The sequence below is a fragment of the Chlorocebus sabaeus genome, chromosome 11, assembly GCF_047675955.1.
Source record: "Chlorocebus sabaeus isolate Y175 chromosome 11, mChlSab1.0.hap1, whole genome shotgun sequence".
Taxonomy (NCBI): Eukaryota; Metazoa; Chordata; class Mammalia; order Primates; family Cercopithecidae; genus Chlorocebus; species Chlorocebus sabaeus.
In genome coordinates, this window is record NC_132914.1 from 43,776,999 (window position 1) to 43,791,969 (window position 14,971).

Consider the following 14,971-nt stretch of genomic DNA (forward strand, 5'->3'; position numbering starts at 1 on the left):
CGTAGAACTTCCAAAATTAGAGTTAATATTCTCAAACCCTGCCACTGCTTTATCAATTAAGTTCATGAAATACTCCAAGTTCTTTGTCGTCATTTCAGCTATGTTCAGGACACCTTCACCAGGAATAGATTCTATATCGAGAAACCACTTCCTTGCACATCCATATGAAGCACCTCCTCATCTGTTCAAATTTTATCATGAGGTTGCAGCAATTTAGGCACATCTTCAGGCTCCACTTCTCTTACTTTTCCACCACATCTGCAGTTACTTCCTTCATTGAAGTCTTAAGCCCCCCAAAGTCATCTATGAAGGTTGTAATCAACTTCTTCCAAACTCCTGCTAATGTTATTATTTTAACTTCCTCCCATGAATCACCAATGTTATAAATGACATCTAGAATAGTGCATCCTTTCCAGAGGGTTTTCAATTTACTTTGCCCAGATGTATCCATGGAATCACTATCTATGGAAGCTATAGTTTTATGAAATGTATTTCTTAAATCAGAAGACTTGAAAGTCAAAATGACTTCTTGATCCATGGGCTGCAGAATGGATGGTGTGTTAGCAACATGAAAACAACAACATTTATCTCCTTGTACATCTCCCTCAGAGCTCTTGAGTAACCAGGTGCTGTGGCAATAAACAGTACTATTTTGAAAGGAGTCTTCATTTAAACAGTAGGTCTCAACAGTGGGCTAAAAAATATTCAGTAAACCAAGCTGTAAACGAAAGTGCTGTCATTCAGGCTTTGTTGTTCCATTTATAGAGCATAGGAAGAGTAGGTTCAGCATAATTCTTAAGGGCCCTCAGATTTTCAGAATGGTCAATGAACATTGCCTTCAACTTAAAGTCACCAGCTGCATTAGCCTCTAACAAGAGAGTCGGCCTGTCCTTTGAAGCTTTGAAGTCAGGCATTGACTCCTCCTCTCTAGCTATGAAAGTCTCAGATGGCATCTTCTTCCAGTAGAAAGCTGTTTGGTCAACACTGCAAATGGGTTTTTAGTGTAACCACTTTCGTCAATGATCTTAACTAGATCTTCTGGACAACTTGCTGCAGCTTCTCCATCAGCACTTGCTGTTTCACCTTGCTCTTTTATTGTAGGGAGATGGCTTTTTCCCTTAAACCTCGTGAACCAACCTCTGATACCTTCAGACTTTTCTTCTACATCTTCCTCACCTATCTCAGCCTTCATAGAATTGAAGAGAGTTGGGGCTTTTCTCTGGATTAGGCTTTGGCTTAAGAGAATGTGACGACTGGTTTGATCTATCCAGACCACTAAAACTGTCTCTCTATCAGCAATGAGGCTGTTCCACTTTCTTATCATTGGTGTGTTCACTGGAGTAGCACTTTAAATTTCCTTCAAGAACTATTCCTTTGCATTCACAACTTGGCTGACTGTTCAGTGCAAGAAGCCTAGCTTTCAGCCTATCTTGGCTGTCAGCATGCCTTCCTCACCGAGCTTAATCAATTCTAACTGGGTTGAAGGGAGAGACACACAACTCTTCTTTTGACTTGAGCACTTAGAAGTTGGGTTACTAATTGGCCTAATTTCAATATTGTTGGGTCTCAGGGAAGAGGGAGGCCTGAGGAGAGGGAGATAAATGGGAACAGCTAGTTGGTAGAACAGTGAAACCACACACATTAATCAATTAAGTACACTGTCTCATAAGGGTGCAGTTTGTGGTGTCCCACAAACAATTACAATAGTAACATTAAAGATCAGTAACCAGAGATCATGGTAACAGATGTAATAATATTGGAAAAGTATGAAATAGTACAAGAATTACCAAAATGTGACACACAGACGCTAAGTGAACACATGCTTTTGAAAAAATGGTGCTGATAGCCTTGCTCAAGGCAGAGTTGCCACAAATCTTCAATATGTAGAAAATGCACTATCTGCTAAGTGCAATAAAAGGAAGTGTAATAAAACAAGATACTCTTGTATAATAATTGTTTGTGGAATTTAAGCTGGATAAAGAAGTAAAAAGGGCATAAAAGGTGTAAGGGGCAGTGAGAATGCAGAGAACGTGTCATCTGGTAAAAATGAATGAGAACTGACATTCAGGTAACAGAAAGAATAAGCTATGCAGATGGGAAGTGGTGGTCAGAAAGTAGGATATATGGAACTGAGATTATGGAGGAGTTGCAATTGTTGGTGATGACAAGGTCTAGATATTATGACGCAAGTGAGTGACTAGCATGGAGTACAAAGTCACTGAAGGAGAGGAGGTCAAGGAACTAAGAGGCCAGACCCAGGGTCTGATGGCACACTGGCAGCCTTTGTGTCCAGAGTTTCTCCCAGACCACCTTGTTATCAGATCCTGCTATTGCTGTACCTGTTTGCTGCCTCAGCTGGTGGCACTGGCTTTTGCCTCAGCCTCGGTTTCTAAGTTCCAATCAGTACCTTGTTGACTACTCTCATCCCTTCTAGGACTGGAGACTTGCCCTGAGGTTCAGTATGGTTGATTGTGGACCCGCTGTCTTTGGAAAAGATTCCTTGCCAATGCTTATGGTCATCCTGACCTAGGAGTTGCTTCTGACTTTCTGTTGCAGTTTCATCACTACAAGGAACCTAGCCACTTTCCTTTTGGAATCAGTACCTCCAACAGAAGGCCATCACCCCTGAAGCTGGTATGACAGTCCCTATGGGCCTCCTGAACCTCCCCTCAACTGACAGCTGGATGGCCTCCCCCAAGAACCAATCCTCATGCTGAATCTCTTTCCCTTCCCATCTGCTCTTGCTGCTGAGGCCATTATGGCTTGAATTAGGGGGCTGAGTTATGAAAATACTACTGAAGGGGATCTATAAATGGACACAGCAAAGTGACAGGTGCTAGTCACATAATAGTCTTTTTAACTACACTGTGTGATGTAAAGTAATCCTATGTCCAACTCCAAATCCTGCATTCTTAGAGTTTCTTCTCATAAATATTTGTCTCTCTGGCTGCCCTTAAGATTTTTTCCTTCATTTCAACTTTGGTGAATCTGGCAATTATGTGTCTTGGAGTTGCTCTTCTCGAGGAATATCTTTGTGGCGTTCTCTGTATTTCCTGGATTTGAATGTTGGCCTGCCCTACTAGGTTGGGGAAGTTCTCCTGGATGATATCCTGAAGAGTGTTTTCCAACTTGGTTCCATTTTCCCCCTCACTTTCAGGCACCCCAATCAGACGTAGATTTGGTCTTTTTACATAATCCCATACTTCTTGCAGGCTTTGTTCATTTCTTTTTCTTCTTTTTTCTTTTGGTTTCTCTTCTCGCTTCATGTTTCATTCATTTGATCCTCAATCGCTGATACTCTTTCTTCCAGTTGATCGAGTTGGTTACTGAAGCTTGTGCATTTGTCACTTATTTCTCGTGTCATGGTTTTCATCTCTTTCATTTCGTTTATGACCTTCTCTGCATTAATTACTCTAGCCATCAATTCTTCCACTTTTTTTTCAAGATTTTTAGTTTCTTTGCTCTGGATACGTAATGCCTCCTTTAGCTCTGAGAAGTTTGATGGACTGAAGCCTTCTTCTCTCATCTCGTCAAAGTCATTCTCTGTCCAGCTTTGATCTGTTGCTGGCGATGAGCTGTGCTCCTTTGCCGGGGGAGATGCGCTCTTATTTTTTGAATTTCCAGCTTTTCTGCCCTGCTTTTTCCCCATCTTTGTGGTTTTATCTGCCTCTGGTCTTTGATGATGGTGACGTACTGATGGGGTTTTGGTGTAGGTGTCCTTCCTGTTTGATAGTTTTCCTTCTAACAGTCAGGACCCTCAGCTGTAGGTCTGTTGGAGATTGCCTGAGGTCCACTCCAGACCCTGTTTGCCTGGGTGTCAGCAGCAGAGGCTGCAGAAGATAGAATATTGCTGAACAGCGAGTGTACCTGTCTGATTCTTGCTTTGGAAGCTTCCTCTCAGGGGTGTACTCCACCCTGTGAGGTGTGGGGTATCAGACTGCCCCTAGTGGGGGATGTCTCCCAGTTAGGCTACTCAGGGGTCAGGGACCCACTTGAGCAGGCAGTCTGTCCCTTCTCAGATCTCAACCTCCGTGTTAGGAGATCCACTGCTCTCTTCAAAGCTGTCAGACAGAGTCATTTGCGTCTGCAGAGGTTTCTGCTGCTTTTGTTTATCTGTGCCCTGTCCCCAGAGGTGGAGTCTACAGAGACAGGCAGGTTTCCTTGAGCTGCTGTGAGCTCCACCCAGTTCGAGCTTCCCAGCGGCTTTGTTTACCTACTTAAGCCTCAGCAATGGCAGGCGCCCCTCCCCCAGCCTCACTGCTGCCTTGCGGTTAGATCGCAGACTGCTGTGCTAGCAATGAGGGAGACTCCGTTGGCGTGGGACCCTCCCGGCCAGGTGTGGGATATAATCTCCTGGTGTGCCCACGTGTGCAGTATTGGGGTGGGAGTTACCGATTTTCCAGGTGTTGTGTGTCTCAGTTCCCCTGGCTAGGAAAAGGGATTCCCTTCCCCCTTGCGCTTCCCAGGTGAGGGGATGCCTAGCCCTGCTTCAGCTCTGGCTGGTCGGGCTGCAGCAGCTGACCAGCACCGATTGTCCGGCACTCCCTAGTGAGATGAACCCAGTACCTCAGTTGAAAATGCAGAAATCACCGGTCTTCTGTGTCGCTGGCGCTGGGAGTTGGAGACTGGAGCTGTTCCTATTCGGCCATCTTGCTCCTCTCATAAATATTTGTAACATACCATTTTGGTTCATAGATAAAACCTAAATACTCTGTTAATTTTTATTTATTTATTTATTTATTTATTTATTTATTTATTTATTTATTTGAGACAGACTCTTGCTCTGTCACCCAGGCTGGAGTGCAGTGGTGTGATCTCCGCTAACTGGCTCACTGCAATCTCTGCCTCCTGGGTTCAAGCTATTCTTGTGCCTCAGCCTCCCGAATAGTTGGGATTACAGGCATGTGCCACTATGCCTGGCTAATTTTTGTACTTTTTAGTAGAGACCAGGTTTTGCCACATTGTCCAGACTGATCTCGGACTCCTGACTTCAAGCGATCCACCTGCCTTGGCCTCCCAAAGTGCTGGGATTGCTAACATGAGCCACTACACCCGGCCTTCTGTTAAACTTTCTTGCAAGGGAAAATCACTTGAGTTATATGTAAAGCACATAATATAAAGCAGACCTAGCTTTTCAAACTTCCTGTAAGTGTTTAGAGCTAGAATAATGGCAAATTTTAAAGGAAAAAAGAATGTCAGTGATAAGTTGACAAGGTTGGAAATAAGTAAGATGCTTCTTCTACCTGGCATAATAACATAAAGGATCTAGAGTCTGCTGGTAATCAGTTAGAAATGGAGAAGGAGAAAAATATTCAGTTTATAATTGTGACAAAAATGACACAATTCTCGGGAATAAATCTTAAAAGAAAGGCATAGTATCTATACGAAGCAGACTAAATTCTTTCTGAAAGATACAAAATAGCATCTACATAAATTGAGAGACATGCCATGTTTTAGATGGGAAGAAGACTCAATATAAGAAAAATGTCTCTTTTTCCCAAATAAACAAGGTTAATTTATCTCCATGTCTAGCTGCATCCAAACAGGCTTTAAAAGCTTGCACAAAATTATTTTAGCACCAAGAAAGAAGATTATATATTTAAAAGTGACCAATAATTTTTTAAAAGAAGGGTTGAGAGAGCTTTGCTATATCAATTATTGAAACATAATATGAAATGACTATAATCTAGACAGTGTTAGCACAGGACTAGAAAGATTAGTAAGAAGGCTAGAAGAGGAAGCCAAGAAACAAATCAAAATATACTTGAAAACTTCATTAATAAACAGGCAAAGAGTGGCTTATATAATAAATGGTGCTGACTCAATTATCCATCCATCTATAAGAAAAGTTATGCCCTCACCTCATATACATACAAAAATACTGTTCAGATGGCTTGAAGATCTTAAATATGATAAACAAGATAATAAACTCATTAGATTAAATTTTAGGAAGATATTCTTATTACTTGATACTAAGAATTTCTTTACGAAAACAAGAAATACAGAAAACGTCAAACCCTAAAATAAGAATAGATAAATTTGACTACATGAAAACATAAAATAAAAGGATGCAAGAGATATTACAAAGTCTAAAACCAAACACAGTAGACTGGGAAAAAATATTTCGTAACACAAATCATAAACAAATGCTCTTGCCAGGAATGGTGGTATGTGCCTGTGGTCCCAGCTACTCAGGAGGCTGAGGCAAGAGGATCGCTTGAGCCCAGGAGCTTGAGGCTGCAGTGAGTTACGATTGCTCCACCGCACACCAGCCTGGGTGACAGAGTGAGACCCTGTCTCAAAAAACAAAAATTCAAACAAACAATAAAAAACAAGTGTTCCTTTGTTCCTCTTATATAAACTGAGTTTAAAATAAAAAAGACAACCCTGCTAAACCATGGATAAAGAACATGAAGAGATATTTCATAGGAAAGGAAATGAGAATTGCCAGTAAACACATGAAGCAATGATCAGTCATGGTTTAAAATTTTAAAATAAAATGAAAACAAGATTCCATGTTTTTGTCATCACTAAGCAAAACTTTAAAAGCGTCTCAGCATTTAGTGTTGGTGAGGGTGCAGGAAAAGGGGCAAATATTTATTATTTGTGTATTTGTGGATTATTACTAATAGTTTTAAAAAGTAATTTGATAATTTCTATTAAAGTTAAATAAGCACAGACCTTTTGAATACCAAAAACAATCTCACTTTTAGGATTTTATGAGTTACTTTGGGATATTTAGAGAAACAATGCAGCAATTTACAAGCACCTATGGTTAGGATATTTGTTGCAGCACTGTGTGTACTGGTTAAAACTATAAAAATCTGTATGTCTCTCAATAGAGGAGAGATTAAAAAAAATTATATCCCTGGTTTATCCATACCAGGGAATGCTATGCAAGTATTCCTAGAGTGAATTAAATCTGTAGGTACTGTTTCAGAGGCATATACAAAATCTATTAAGTGGGAAAAGAATCAGATAATTTACTTATGCTTAAACATGATGTGTACCATTCTAAGTTGTTGCTGTTGTTTTAATTAATGTCATTTACTTCTCACAGCGATTTTATGGAAAGCTTCTCTTATTATTTCCATTTTACAAAGGCAAAACCAGGCATCAAATAACATGTCTAAGATTGCCAATCCAATAAATTTGAATCCAATCAGTCTGACTTTAGAATCCATTTGTGTAACCACTACCCTGAAAGTCATATTCCTGATATTTAGTATCAGTCTAATATTCTAATGACAAACCAAACAAATCCAGCCCTACATCTATGTGTCTTTAGGTAGATATGTATTGCTGTGCAAGCAGTGGGGAAAAGGGTATTAATTTTGATTGTTTCAGTGGGTGGGATAATAAGAGAGAAGATTATTGGTCATTTCTTAATACATCTCTGTAATATTTGACATCTTGCAAAGAGGAACCTACAATTTTTGAAACCCCTGGGAAGAAATATATTTTTAAATTAAATTAAACAATTGTAAAGAGAAAAGAAAAATAAATCTGGAAACATGATGTTGAATCCTGTGTCTAATTATTCCACTTTAAAGATGAAATGTGACTTAGTGTAAACTCTTTCGTGTATTTATTCACTCAAATATTTATTTGAACATCTACCCTGTTTCAGGTGCTGAGAGACAGCAGTGAATAAAATAAACCGTTTCCTCACAGAGTTTACATTCTAGATAGACATAGACCATAAACAAATAACTAAGCAAACTAAAGCATTTCAGATGAAGACCAGAATTGACTAAAAAAATAATAATAATAAAGCAAGAGAAAGGATATAGGGAGTAGGGAGTGAAGTATGCGTGGGCTGGGTAGGTAAGTTGTTGTTTGTTGTGAAATACTCTGAGAGTGTCTTAGTGAGAAGGTAACATCTGAGAAGAGACCTGAGGGCAGTGAGAATAAATTATACATGAATAAGCATGAGAAGAGGATGACAGCAGAGGGAACAGCAAGTGGACAGGCCCTGAGGTCAGAGTCTGTTTGGCATGTTCCAGGAACGAGGCTAGTTTGGGTGATGGTGGCCGGGGTGGGGGGTTTCAGGGTGTGGGAGGAAGAGATCACGGGAAGACCATCTGGGGAAAGGCTTCAGTTTTTTCTCTGAGTGATATGGGAAGTCGTGGAGCCATGGAGGAATTGTACACTCACATGATATGACTTACTGACCTAATACTGGAAGAATTGATTATTTAGTTGGTCATTTCAAATGTGAAGGTAGTAAAGTATTTGCCATTCATTCCACACAGCACACACAAACAATGCAGTGAGTGTCCCCTGAGAGCATTATTTGAAAAGAGGATGTGGTCTGCAAGAGTTTTCAGAGAAGTCTGAGAGGGGAACTATGGGGTATTCCTGAGAACAGTTTGGAAATCCCATGCTAGGTCCCAGGTGAACAGACACTGCAGACAGAATATGCTGTTTACATGGTTTATGTGGTTATGTCATTCAGAGAAAGAACCTTGGGAGATTGGTAGGGGAATTTTATTCCAAAAGGAGCATTTTCTATATGTTTGATATTGAACACGGGGAAGAAGGTCCACAGGACTTAGCTAAGGCAGGCACCAACCCCACACTAAAAAACAAACAAACAAACAAAATCCATAATCAGGATTTTTTTTTAAAAGAAAGCTCAAAACAATAGGGGGAAAATGATCATTTTAAATATAACCTATAGGTACTGTGGACTGAGGCACATTTAACGTCTTAGGTTGGGTTTCCCAGAAGCAAATCCCAAGACAGAATGTATGTGAAAGTGATTTATTAGGAAGTGTTCCCAAGAAGAATTCACAGAGGGTCAGGGAATGAGGCTGGGAAGGGAAGGAGCTATACAAGGAAGGATGCAGTATCCAGCAAAGCCGAAAGGGAAACCGGATCCATCTCACGGGGAGCAGTGGACACGCAAACACATCTCCACACCGTCCCCATCAGTGGCGGGGCTGCTGTGCCATTTACGCCTGTCAGTCACGGGTTAAGTAAGGGGGGAAATGCTAAATACCCGGCACGTACATCACAGAGTGGGCTCCACGAAAATCTCTTAGGGAACAGATCCAGGAATAAGGACATCGTTTGACTGTCAAAAGGGTCTTTGAAAACTCTGAATGGAAAGTAGATTTTCCTTCATGCTGTTCCAAACCATCCGAATTCCACAGGAAAATAAACCTTTACCTCAAATAAAAACTTTGATGTTTGAAAAGTAAAAGCAAGCGGCTTCCCCAGGCAGAAAGGTATGCATCTAAACTACTTAGAAGCGCTATCCTTTCAAAAGGTAGGGATGATATATAACACTTTTTCTAATGCCCAGTTTCCAAGTGCTGAGCTGTTCATACAGATCTAGTTTGCTTCCAGTGTGACTGACTGAAGAAAAAGTCACCAATTGGTGGTGGTAGGGGGCCTGTCCTGCTTTCAGACACGTTTTGTTTGGCCTGCCTATTGTTTCCAAAAATTGGAATTGCAATGTTTATCTTCATATAAGACATTTTCTCCCCTTCAAGAATATATCAAAAAATTACTCTATGTCCAGGGTACCCAGATCATGAACAAAATAAAAAGCTGATGATCAAAGATAATAAATACCATGGGGGCAGCAAGTATGACAACATCAAATATCACAATAGAGATGAGAATTTCACATCCTGTGAATAGTATTCTTTTTTTCCTTTTTTTAAGAGACAGAGTCTCGCTCTGTCACCCAAGCTGGAGTGCAGTAATGTGACTACAGCTCACTGCAACTTCAACCTCCTGGGCTCAAGCCATCCTCCTGCCTTGGCCTCCCGTGCAGCTCAGACCACAGGTGCATACCACCATGCCAGGCTAATTAACAAACATATTGTTTTGTAGGGGCAGGGTCTCAATTTGTTGCCCAGGCAGGTCTCAAACTCCTGGGCTCAAGCGATCCTCCTGCCGATATTACAAGCATGAGTCACTGTGCGTGGCTGATAATATTCTTAACAAAAATGATATGACAAAGGCCACACACAGGCAATATGAAGTAGGTTGGTAAAACTGGTTCAAAGAACATTTTGAGGCCCAGTGTGGTGGTTTGCACCTGTAATTCCAGCACTTTGGGAGACAGACGCAGAAGGATTGCTTGTTCTTATATCTTCTTGTAAGTTAGTAAGACCCCATCCTTACAAAAAAAAAAAAAAAATTAGCCAGGTGTGGTAGTGGTGTCTGTTGTCCCGACTACTGAAGAGGCTGAGGTGGAAGGATAACTTGAGCCCGGAAAGTCAGGGCTACAGTTAGCTGTGTTCTAGCCACTGCACTCCAGCCTGGGTGACAGTGAGACCCTGTCTCAAAGAAAAAAAAAAAACCTCAGAGTATTTTGAAGAACTGGATGTTTACAGGCATATAGAAATAATAGAATAATATAACAAAATTGTCAAATTAGATACAAATCTTTGAGGTTATTTTTCTACTGGGCAGAAATCATTTGCATCTCTACCAGATAAAAATCTGAACAAACAAAAGTACATTCCTCTAGATAATTAAATAATCCGTGGCTAGGACTGGTAAACAATTTCCCAGTTTCATATTATATCCTCTCTTCATCTTAAGTTTGGAGTAATTTTTTAAAATAATTTTTTAAAATTTAACTTTTAAATTCAGGGGTACACGTGCAGGTTTGTTACATAGGTAAAATTGTGTCATGTGGGTTCGTCGTACAGATGATTTTGTCACCCAGCTATTAAGCCATTAGTTATTTTTCCTGATCCTCTATCTCCTCCCACTTTCCACCCTGGAAGATTTTGAAAATATCTCTGACTATACCGCTAGAGATTAGGATTTAATTGGTCTGAAATTATTTTTTAAAGCTGTCCTAAATTCATGAATTTCATAAAAACTACCACTATCATTTTGAAACTGGCTATGAGGAAACAAACTGGAGTTGAAAAGGAATTTACCAATTAATATTTTCTGAGGCATATGGTAAAATATCATCCCTAGTTTCTATCTGTGGTAGGGAGCTGGGCTAACTGGGAGCCTGAATATGGAAAACAGGGCTGGGGCTGGGTTTAGTTAGGGGAAATATAAATATTAAGGACTGTTGAAGAGCTTATTGAAAAAAGAGAAGTGGTGAAGAAACAGCTAGGAGGACTACAGAAACATAAAAGAAGAGAGGCTGGAATATGAACTGAGGTAAAGAGACAAGATGAGAATCTGACATTCTATTGTTCATGTGTTCTTATACTTTCTTGTGAGTTTAGAAAAATTCACGGACACAGAATTGATGGGACAAAAGTAAAGAGCATTTACAATATTCATAGATATTGCCAAATTGCTCTCCAAAAAGGTTGCAATAGTTTACATTCTCACCAACTGCATACACAAATGCCTGTTTCTTACATCCTTACCAGAACTATAACAGCAACCACTTTGGTCTTTGCCAATATGAAAAATAAATAAAAAGGTATCATACAGATATTCTAATTTGCATGTATTTAAGAGTTAGAGTGTTAGATTGAACACATCTCAAGTGTTTATTGTATTTCTTTTTCTGGTAGCTCCTTTTTTATATTTCTACAGCTTATTTTTTTCCTTCTTAGTGATTTTTAGAAGCTCTTGATTTTTTAAGGAGATTAGCTTTATGCTACGTAGCCAAGGGCTGCTTAGGGAAACTTTAAGAAGCTTCTAGGTGCTTCTTTGTGAAGACAATTAGTCACTTTTAAACAAGAGAAAAGTCGAATGGCCCTTAAATTCTGAATAGGAGCCAAATTTTCTTGAAAGGGGGATTTTTAAAAAAGGAGACAGTAGGAGCCAAATTTTCTTGAAAAGAGGATTTTTAAAAAAGGAGCTAATCAGGCAAACATCACTCCAAAGGAAGGATGTGACAGTGTTTCTGTCGTTTAACATGAGTGCCCCAAGTCAGACATTTCTGCACCAAAGATTATTGAGTCAGGCAAAGTTGAAGAGGCACCAGGATGGCTCCTGGGAAAATAATATTGTCTCCTACTCAATTTTTTCCCTTTTGGGTTTTGCTACTTTTTATACTTCACTTGTGGATGAAGATAATCGTGGAAGGAGCAGGAAACAGTCCTAAGAGCTCTACAGGGGAACTCACCGTGAGGACACCAGGAGTAGAACCTGGAATCGGTATCAAGTTTCAACTCCCATGGGTTGGGGGAAAGCCAGAGGGTTGGTTTTAACACAGTGTGCAGTTGTAAACAAAAGTCCCTCCTGAGCCAGACAGAATGGAGGGCATGGATTGGGAGCGAGCTGGTGGCAAACTGAGGAGCCATTCCTTGCTTGGGCTCCGAAAGTGACAGCTACCATAGCACTGTGTGGTTTGGGGTCAACCTTCCTCTGCTGCTTCGGCCCTCCTTGAGTTGTGGACCTGTGAGGACATGATTGCAGCAGCAGACATAGATGTAACATTGCACAGGGCCGGTGTTCAACAGGGACATCATGTGACAGTGACAGAAGTGACTGAGGTGGGAAAGAAGCCTGCCGTGAACTGATTACATTCACCAGTTCTCTCTCTGCCTGGAGTTTGGAAGCAGACACCTCTGGGTTCTTGCACCATTTGGAAGTGGGAAAGAAAGAAGTGTTAGGCATCCTGGAAATTTGGCCAGGGGAATACTTTGAATAATTTGAACCTCAAACTAAAGAGGCAGGTCCCATCCATTGCAACATGTGAGTGGCAAATGTTAGTTTTGCATCCCATTTGGATTGTCAGATTTTTTTACTTGTTAGCACTATTATATGTCATACAGAGTTTCAAAATATTTACTGATCAATTAATTCCTCTGTGGCTCCTATGTTTTGTGACAAGAAGGGTCTTCTGCACTCCAAGGTATTATCTATATAAGATATATATATACATATTGCAACACAAAAATTGCGAAGGACTTTGAAATGGGCAAAACAGATTATTAGGTGACCTTTCAGTGGAATACCACATGGTCCTTCAAGGTTATCGATAAGGATACCTAAGATATGATGGATAACTATTAGTTACTGAGGTAAATTAACTACAACCTTTTGGTCTTATTATCAAACAGGTTTCTACTTTCTGAAACTTTCCTTAGTCTCTGCTATTAACTATAAGTCAAAATTTGGTTCTTGAGTCTCATGGAAAAAGACTGCGCTTAAAACTTAAAACTATCAAAGTCTATTCAAAGAATAGACTCTTGTGTACAAACCCTGAGCTGATGGTATTTAGAGAATTTTCAGTCTGTACCTGTGTAATGAGTATGAATTTACAGGAGTCTTTTCAACGCAGAAGCACCTAGCTGTCTGAATGCAGAAATGCTAATCCAAAATTCAGCAAAACAAAATTACAAAGGACAGAATGAGCTGATGAGGAAAATTTTTACTGTGGTTGTATTGATGTTGTTTTAAGGCTATATTTGCTGGATATATAAGGAAGCCATTTCTCTTTCTTCTTAGGCTATCTTCAGTCTACAACAATTCAGTAGACTCTGATTTTGTAAAATGAAACTAAACATTTTGGTTTTTTTTTTTTTTTTTTTTGCTTCTCACTGAACTCTCCCCCACCCTGAGTTTAAACACTGTGACTGAGTTGCCTTTTTCACAGCAATGTAGTTATTTGCACAGGTTCAACAAGAGTCTTTTGCTTTCCCGGTACATAACTGGACAAAATTGAATGTCACCATGGCCCTTGGAAGATTGTTATGTGAGGATGATGGTCATTTAACAGGTATGTCAAACAACTCTAAGGAACAAAGGTTAATTTTACTTCCGTAGCCAATGCCTACAAAACCCTGGCTTAGTACCAACCTCCTACGGTTGTAACCTATAGCCTAGTACCTAAACTGGTCTATAGGATGCTATTATGAAGGGTGGTGACAAAGAGCACTTCCTGGCAGGTCATGAACCTTAGTAAATTTAAGGGAACTCAAGTCGAGAGGAATTCATCCAAATCTACAGATGGTATAGGTGAATATGGTGGAGTGTCTCAGGCTTGCTTTCCTAGCCCTGAGCTAGCAAATGATGGAGACTTTTCCCCCCTCAACCCACTGCCCCCTTACCCCACAGAGACTTTTAAAAGCGCAGTTCTATGGTTCCAGTAGCTGTTCAATAGTACGTAGCTGTAGATTTGCAAAGCAAACTCAAGGAAGCTTATGTGGTTAATTAATACTCTTGCCACACCCATGCAAATAATCAGGCCAAGCCTAATGAGACCATTCTTTTTATGACCAAGAATAATCTTTGAGATTTTTATAGTCACAAAGGGGAAGTTATTAGGGAAACTGGAAAGACTTTAAAAGAAGCAAAAAAGATTACTGGGTAGGTGTACTTTCAACGAAATATTATATGCTGCTTCTGGGTTATCTGATTCTATAAGAATTTTGCCTCGCACCCCCTTTTTTGGTTTTTCAGCTACTTTATAACCCTCTAAATTGTGGAAAAATGAGAGATGGAAATGATTATCGTCCAGACATACAGAATAATTCTGTCTGATTAAGATGCAATTAATTTCCTTCTGTGTACAGGCCAGTTTTGCATCTACTAGCAAATTCATTTTAGCATTCCTGATTGCTGATATATGTATTTGCTCTTTGAGTTCTCCTTTGGACCAATTTTTAAACAAATTACTTGTTTCTTAATTAATAAGCTAACTCAATTTTTTGACACATACTTTATTTGACTCATGATTTCATGCTTATAAAAATAGATAGATTTATCATGTGTTATTTAAAGTCTTTAATATATCTAAGTTCTCTTTAGACATAAGGGGTAATATAGAAATCTGGTTTTATTTTCTTCAAAAACTATGTATTTTTTCCTATCATTTATTAAGTAATCTTTATTTTTCCCCATTGATTTGAAAGATCACCTTTCTGGTATTATTTGGGTCATTTATGCATTCACTACTATGATCTATTTATTTATTTGCACCCAGTTCAAGTCTGTTTTAAGTGCTATGGCTTTATAATACATTTGGATAATTTGGCAGGTTATTTTGATGTTGTACTGACTCTTCCAATGAGCAGATTTTTCT